The 7,919-nt window shown below is 42.1% G+C and overlaps 1 non-coding gene across 1 annotated transcript; it reads left to right on the plus strand.

Annotated features, from left to right (window-relative positions):
• The first annotated feature begins 7,026 nt into the window (after positions 1-7,026).
• Positions 7,027-7,102, plus strand: Trnas-cga (transfer RNA serine (anticodon CGA)). The gene has a single exon. It is a non-coding gene; the product is annotated as a tRNA-Ser (tRNA).
• The last annotated feature ends 817 nt before the right edge of the window (positions 7,103-7,919 follow it).

Below are 7,919 nucleotides of genomic sequence, written 5' to 3' on the forward strand. Positions count from 1 at the left end.
ATGATCACAGTCACCAAGAGCTGCAGACTGGGTGGCAGAAGATATTTTGATCAACAGGTAACCTGACTGCATCTTACCAACAGACTCTACTTCACCAAACTTATTTTCTATATTTTCCAGAAAAAAACGGCTTTCTGGCCGTGAATGTGTTACCATCCATCCTAGTACAGACCAGGTAGCGAGGAAAGTGTTTCACCACAAGGTGGCGAGCCTGGCCCTCCTCCCAGGGTGTAGCCATGGAAGGGAAGGCTACAGGGTCGTAACAAGCAGCATTAAATGATCTGTTATCACTTGAAGAGAATGCTATAAGAATCAGCATTCAATGATCTTTTTCCATTTGAAGACGGCCAGATTTTTGGATCTTGATACGCTTCATGCTCAAAGCAACCTCCCCACTACCACCCACTCCAATCATGGGCTCTATCTATGGGCGTCACACAGCTACAGCAAGGGCCCTCTAGCACGGTGGCCATTGTTGGGAGTTCCGATATTCCAGAATGACAAACAACCTTTCCTAGGCATACATGGGGAGACAATAACTGTTATCATAAGCGTGACCACTGTGCTGTCAAGGGGCTCAGTGAGATGGTTACATAACTGTCCCACCAAATGGACTGGTAGACGTGCTGGTTATCTAGCAGGCAGAGGAAGCTACATCAGGGAAGAAGAGGGGAAGAAAGGGGGGTGAGGAATTCACGACACAGACGTTGGGAAGGGAGTTCTTTCCGAAATGGCTCACAGTATGAAGATAAAATTTAGAAATTGAGGTCAAACCTCAAAGAGGGACCAAAAACGCCAAAATGGATGGGTGACAGAGAAAGGCAGGGGTAAAAAACCGCAAGAAATACAGAAAACTAGGTCGATAGCCCGTTAGACATAAGTAAGAATACCAAGAGAGAGCAAGGAGGGGGAGGAGGGGAGGATTTTGGACAGGCAGGGAGAGGCATGGGGAAGGAAATGCAGCCCAGGAAGGAAGAATGGGCTGAAATAGCTCGGCGCCCTGTGTACGCCACGTACGAACTCATTAAAGAACCGTGAGCCCCCAGCGGGGAGGGGGGGGGGCAGTCACAAAAAGACTGGGCTTTGGAAAGCCACGTGGCACTACCGAGAGGAAAGAGCATCCTGTTTGGTGAATGACTCTCGCGCATCGGAATGTATCTGCAGCAGAAATGTGAGCCGTAGTTGACACTTCAGTGACACAACGAACTGTTACAAATCTGTTACTTCAAGGACAGCTCCGAGCCAGGCGACCTGTAGCGTGCATTCTACCGACCCCCAAAACACCGCCATTTGCGAGTTCAGTGGTGTCAAGTGAGGACTCATTGGAGGGCAGGGTGGAGCTCTGTTGCGTTTCCTGGTGAAACCTAGTCCTGCGACAGTGCCGGTGATGGCTGTGTGTTGGTTATAAGAAGGCCAATTGACCAGTTGAGGGTCTGCAACCAAGCTGTCTGCGTGCTAGACACACTGGATGTACACTTGAAGTTATGATCTGAGGTGCGATTTTGCATGACTGCAGGACCACCCTTGTGGTTATCCCACGCACTCTGACTGCAAATTTGTACGCCAGTCTGGTGATTCGAGCTGTTGTGCTGCTCGCCCGCATACCATTATTGTAGCCCTACACGCTCTACAGAGTGTCGGCATGTTGCAGTGGCCTGCTCGATTACCAGGTCTGCTTCCAATCGAGCACATATGGGACCTCATCGGACGACAACTCCAGCTTCATACACAAACAGCATTAACCGTTCCTATATTAACCGACCAAGTGCAATGGCAATGGAACTCCATCCCACAAACTGACGTGCGCCCACATCTGAGGAGAGCTGCCATTCATTGCACCAAGTTAAATTTTGTCCAGTCGTTTCTGCGATTCCTTGCGACCGTCTACGGGCTGTACCTCCTTGCACTGGCTATTGCAATTCAAATCGGAAGAAAAAATGGGAAAAAATACTTCCTATCATTTTTGAAATCCTTAATAACCGCTACATCACATGACACATTGCGTCAGTTACTGTAAAAGAAAACAACTTTCATAATGTTTCTCTTAAATGTTTACTAGCTTTCGAGTTAAAATTCGATAAAGTTTTGTGTTTTCCAAACGAGTCAGTTTGTCTGTCTTGTAAGAATCTTGCATCGGATTTCATTTTCATCTTGAATGTCTGTTGTTGATGAGGGTATATAACAAAAACATAAAAATTATTAATACAATTTTTAAAAAACTTTATTTCATGAATTAAGCATAAACACAACTTTCATAAAGATTAAACTTACATTGACTTGTACGTCTTTTTATTATAAATTGGTTTTTGTTTTAAGTTTTATAAACCCCTATGTTTAAAACGTGGAAACAAATGATTAAATAATAAATATTTACGCTCGCGCTGTACTTAGGGCTGGTTGTACAATCTCCGGTTAGAAGCCGGTTAAACACTATTTTCGAAACAGCGTGAGAAACGCGTTGTACGAAACCGGAATAACGCCTGAATAACACCTAACCGGAGAATAAACTCGAGATAATGTAACTGGCAATTTTCTGGCCAGTTAGCGAGCTTAACCGGGGAATAAGTTTTCAAGATGGCAGAAACAGTGACTGACGCAGACAGCGATGACGATATTTTGGCTGAAGTGTTCATGAGAATGAGGAAGGTGTAGAAATGAGACGACGCCGATCCCGAATTTATATCCAGATTTCACTCATCAAAGGAAGCCCCACTTCGCGGTTTTAATCTTGTGTATGAGAAACTGGAGCATTTATTGTAATATGCATTTGATTTCAGTGCGTACTTCGTTAATTCCGTCGTGTTATTTATGTAAATCAGACAAATTAAAATGACGATTCGTAGAAAAATAATGTTGTTTATCTCCGCCATAGCCGGTCCCAAGCTCGGTTGAGAAAGGAGGAGGGCGAGGAGTAACACCTCGTTAAAAACACCTTGGTTCACCTGGCCCGGGTGATAGTACCTCGTGAGGGCCCCTTGCCAGGGATACGGTGAAGACCTCAACGGCAGAGAAGGCGGAGAAGATGGGCTTCGGTACGGTGGAGCTGGCGGAAGAGGCACCTTTTTTCTTTGGGTACAAAAAGAGTACAAGTAGTGACTGAACCCCAGAGGGGCGTCTGCAGACAGCGTCTGACTCATGGTGAACGGCTGACTTTAGGCTGGGCATCCTACTGCCTTTGTGGAAAGTAACGGGAAACTACAACATTACATTCCCAAGCAGTACATGGTGTGTCTCTCCATGTGAAAGATTCCGGAGTTAAAATTTCCCCTCATTCGGATCTCCGGGAGGGGAAGACATTGAGAGTAGACATATTTGAAAGGAAGAAAGGGACTGTGAAGGGAGGAAAGATACGGATTGGAACTTGGAATGTGAGGACACTTCTGCAAGCAGGAAAGCTAGAGAATGCAAAACAGGAGATGAAAAGGAACAGATTAGATGCCCTCGGTTTGTGTGAAATGAGATGGGGAGAGAATGGGGAGATAGAAAGTGGAGATTACAAATTCTTTTACTAAGGGGAAATCAAGAGTGGTGAAAACAGAGTAGGAATATTGATAGGAAAAAAGTTGGAAAATAAGATAATGAAGGTACAATATATTGATGGAAGACTGATGATGATACGACTGAAGGGTAGTTCAACAGATTTGGCATTAATACAGGTATATATGCCAACCAGTCAGCATAGAGATTAGGAAGTGGAAGAATATTATGAGAAAATACAAGAACTCATCGAGAAAGAAAATAGAAATTCTTGCATTATCATCATGGGGGACTGGAATGCAGTGGTGGGTGAAGGAAAAGATGAAGATACGTAGGAAAATTTGGATTATGAATAAGGAATGAGAGAGGTGAACGACTAATTAGTTTCTGTAAAGAAAATTCATTAGCAGTGGGTAACACATTATTTGAAAACAACAAAAGGAGACGTTACACATGGATATCAAATTTGAAAAGGGAAGATATCAGCTGTACTACATTCTGATACAAAAAAAGGTTTAGGAACTGTTCGAAGAATGCTAAAGCTTATCCAGGAGCGGATATAAATTCAGACGACAACCTAGTGATGGGAGAAATACAAGTGAAGTAGAAAAAAGTCTGGAGAGGTAAAACAAAGGAGAGACTAAACATAGAAAGACTCAAAGAGGTAGGAAAGGCATCAGATTTGGAGAACAGATTTGTGAAAAAATGACGAAGAGGTAGTGTTGATGAAAGTGGATAAAAATGAGGGAAGGACTCATGGACTCTGCCAAAGAAGTACTATGAATTAGAGTATCCCAAAGCACCAGGAAAGAAGGGATAACAGAAAACATGTTGAAAATGATGGAAGAGCGCAGAAAGTGGAAAAGTGTAGAAACTGAAGAAGGCAAAAAGAGGTACAGGAAACTGAATAATGAATTACGAAGAGAAACTGAAGAAGCAAGAGAAAAATGGATGAAACAGAAATGCGACGAAATAGAGAAAATTGAGAGGGAAATGATGTATACACTGGCTAGTGAGATATTTTTGAACGTAAAAGAAAGAGGATTAACATGGAAATAGAAAGAGCGGATGGTACTCTAGCAGAAGAATCACAGGAGGTTTTGAACAGATGGCAAGAATATATTGAATGTCTGTATGCTAAGCGAAATTAAGGTTGAAGAGGAGCAATATGTGCCGGAAGATGGAAAGGGATTTACCATCTTGGAAGCAGAAGTAGAAAAGGCGCTGAAGGAGATGAAGAATAGGAAGGCATGTGGAATAGATGATTTGCCAGCAGAACTGTTGAAGAATCTGGGAAACAAGGTAAGAAAAGAAGTGGTCTACCTCTGTAACGAGATATATGACAACGGGGAATGGCCTGAGGACTTCGCTACAACAGCTATGATACCAACAGAGGAAAAAGAGAAATACTAAAAAATGTGAAGAACACCGGACCATCAGTCTAATTTCTCATGCAGCTAAAGTATTGCTGAGAGTGTTGAATGTAAGGTAATATGGCAAGCTGCATAGAGAGATTGCAGAGGAACAGTTCGGATTTAGAAGAGGAAAAGGAACAAGAGATGATTTTGGCCTGCTAATAACTATAGGGGAAATATATATGGGAAAGGGTAGAGAAATCTTTGCTGTTTTTATAGATTTAGAAAAGGCTTTTGACGAGAGACGACTGATACAGAATCTATATTTACACCGGAAAGAAAGGGTAAGGATTGGAAATGAAATGTCAGAAGGGAGCAGAATTGGACGAGGTGTTAGACAAGGTTGTTGCCTTTCCTAACTGTTGTTTAATGTATACCTTGAAGAGATTATTGCGAAAAGTTTAGATGGGGAAAGAGGAATATGTATTGGCGGTAAGAGAATAGAATGTATAAGATTTGCTGATGACATGGCATTAGTGGCAGAAAGTGAGTGGACAGTGAATAACATGCTCAAAGATCTGAATGAAGCTTGTGTGGAGTATGGGGTGCAAATAAACACAGCAAAAACAAAGAGTATGGTCATCAGTACAAGACGTAGACTGTCCAATATTAAAATAGGACAATCTACCATTTGCCAAGTAAGTGAATTTAATTGTCTCGGAAGCATAATAACTGAAGACTTGAGATGTCACCAGGTGGTGAAAACTCGATTTGCCATAGCGAAGGAGGCATTCAACAGAAAGAGGGGACTCTTATGTGGCAAATTAGATAAAGGACTAAGGAAAAGGCTTGGCAAATGTTTTGTCTGGAGTGTGGCACTATATGGGGCAGAAACATGGACACTGAGACGAGAGGATGAAAAAAGGTTAGAAGCATTTGAGATATAGATGTGGTGGAGAATGGAGAGAATAAGATGGATGGAAAGAGTGAGTAATGAAAGAGTATTGGAAAGGGTTGATAAGAGAAGATGTTCGCTGAAGGTTGTAAGAGAAAGGAAAAAGAACTGGTTGGGACATTCATTGAGAAGGGAGTGCTTGCTAATAGATGCTTTGGTAGGATTGGTTTGTGGGAGAAGACTGAGAGGAAGAAGGAGATATAAGGTGATAGACGACATAAAGGGAAGAGGAAATTATCCAGGTCTGAAGAGGATGCCAAAAGACCGGACAGCCTGGAGATCTACCATGTGAAAACCTGCCTTTAGGCAGAACACTGATGATGATCTTGTGTGTGTTCCAATTGCTGCAGCAGCGAAAAGGACTATTTCGTTTTATTTAGCAGAAAATGACGATTCGTAGAAAATAGGCTTCTTTATCTGGTGTGTATTAGAATTGCTGTAGTAGCGAAAACGATTATTTCGTTTTTTTTTTTTTTTTGGCAGACTTAAACCGAAAAACCACACCAATTATGTGTACAATTTGGATTAACAGCTTTTTGTGTTTTTTACCAAAGCTCGATTTTTTGTGTAGCAAAACGTTTTGACAAAATAGTAGTATCCCAATCTCATCAATGGCAGAATACATTGTTCTATTTTGTTATCTACTGGGAATGACCTCTTTTTGTAAACACCGCAGCAGTGTCAAAACAACTTTCCATCTTCTGTTGAAAATAGGAGGATTACAGGCCCATTAATGCATCAGAGCAAGAAGATTGTCTCCCACCTACCATTATTCACTGAAGCCAGTGAACTATTTGTTCTGACTCAGGTTAAGTTTAACAAAGTAACATTAAGAGGAAAGTAAGATTCTTTCTTTAAAAAAAGTAATGCTTCCCCAGAAGTGGAAAGTAGCTGTTGTTTCTTTGTTATTAGTATTATCCACATAAGACCACTCAAATTGATCATAAAGTAATAGCTGTATTTGTGTGCTATAAGAACAGAACAGGAATCTAGCTGAAGCTTCCTGGCAGATTAAAACTGTGTGCCCGACCGAGACTCGAAGTCGGGACCTTTGCCTTTCGCGGGCAAGTGCTCTACCAACTGAGCTACCGAAGCACGACTGACGCCCGGTACTCACAGCTTTACTTCTGCCAGTATCCGTCTCCTACCTTCCAAACTTTACAGAAGCTCTTCTGTAAAGTTTGGAAGGTAGGAGACGGATACTGGCAGAAGTAAAGCTGTGAGTACCGGGCGTCAGTCGTGCTTCGGTAGCTCAGTTGGTAGAGCACTTGCCCGCGAAAGGCAAAGGTCCCGAGTTCGAGTCTCGGTCGGCACACAGTTTTAATCTGCCAGGAAGTTTCATATCAGCGCACACTCCGCTGCAGAGTGAAAATCTCATTCAGGAATCTAGCTATCTGCATAGTTGCAGAATGTGAAAGGAGTCCCATGTGCCACTCAGCTTGGGAAATTGCCTCGCAGCGCTGTGTTGTAATATGAGGTAGCACGGCCAGCGGACTTTGATTCTGTTCTGTTTACTTTCTATTTTTTCTACACCTCCCCATTGAAGGTCCCATAAAAATGTTTACTAATATTGTTTTTAAATCAGACTCTCAACGATATTGCTTAACTTTCATTCCATTTAATTCTGTTTTTTTTTTCTTTTCCGCAGAGAATATGAAACATGACACAAATTACTTTAGATTTAAGTTCTAAAAGAACTGCATGAATACTCCCTCAAACTATAAAATATTACCGTCATTTTGGATTTTATTTGGTGATTTTACTTTGAATAGCGTCCGAGCTACGAGTCTCCGATTTGCATGATTTTATCAAATCACGGTAACTTTGACCCTTAAAAAAGCCCGAAGCACTTGTTTACCACAACAGCGAATCTTCGAAAGATATTATCGTAATGTCTACTTAAGATGGCAGAAAATTGAACCCTTACAAAAATGTATGATTTCCTGTTGTCCAAATTACAATGGAACAGCGCGTCTACACCATCATCGACAGCGGAAAGCCTTACAGAGCTGCTGATCCTGTCTGATCAGTCGCTTATGGATACTGAAAAGATCAAGTTCTGCTGCGCCTCCTTTGGGGACGCCTGATTTCACAATCATTCCTGTCGGCAAGTCACCGTCTTCGCACCAATG

This window comes from Schistocerca gregaria, chromosome 2 (genome assembly GCF_023897955.1).
Source record: "Schistocerca gregaria isolate iqSchGreg1 chromosome 2, iqSchGreg1.2, whole genome shotgun sequence".
In the NCBI taxonomy this organism is placed as follows: domain Eukaryota; kingdom Metazoa; phylum Arthropoda; class Insecta; order Orthoptera; family Acrididae; genus Schistocerca; species Schistocerca gregaria.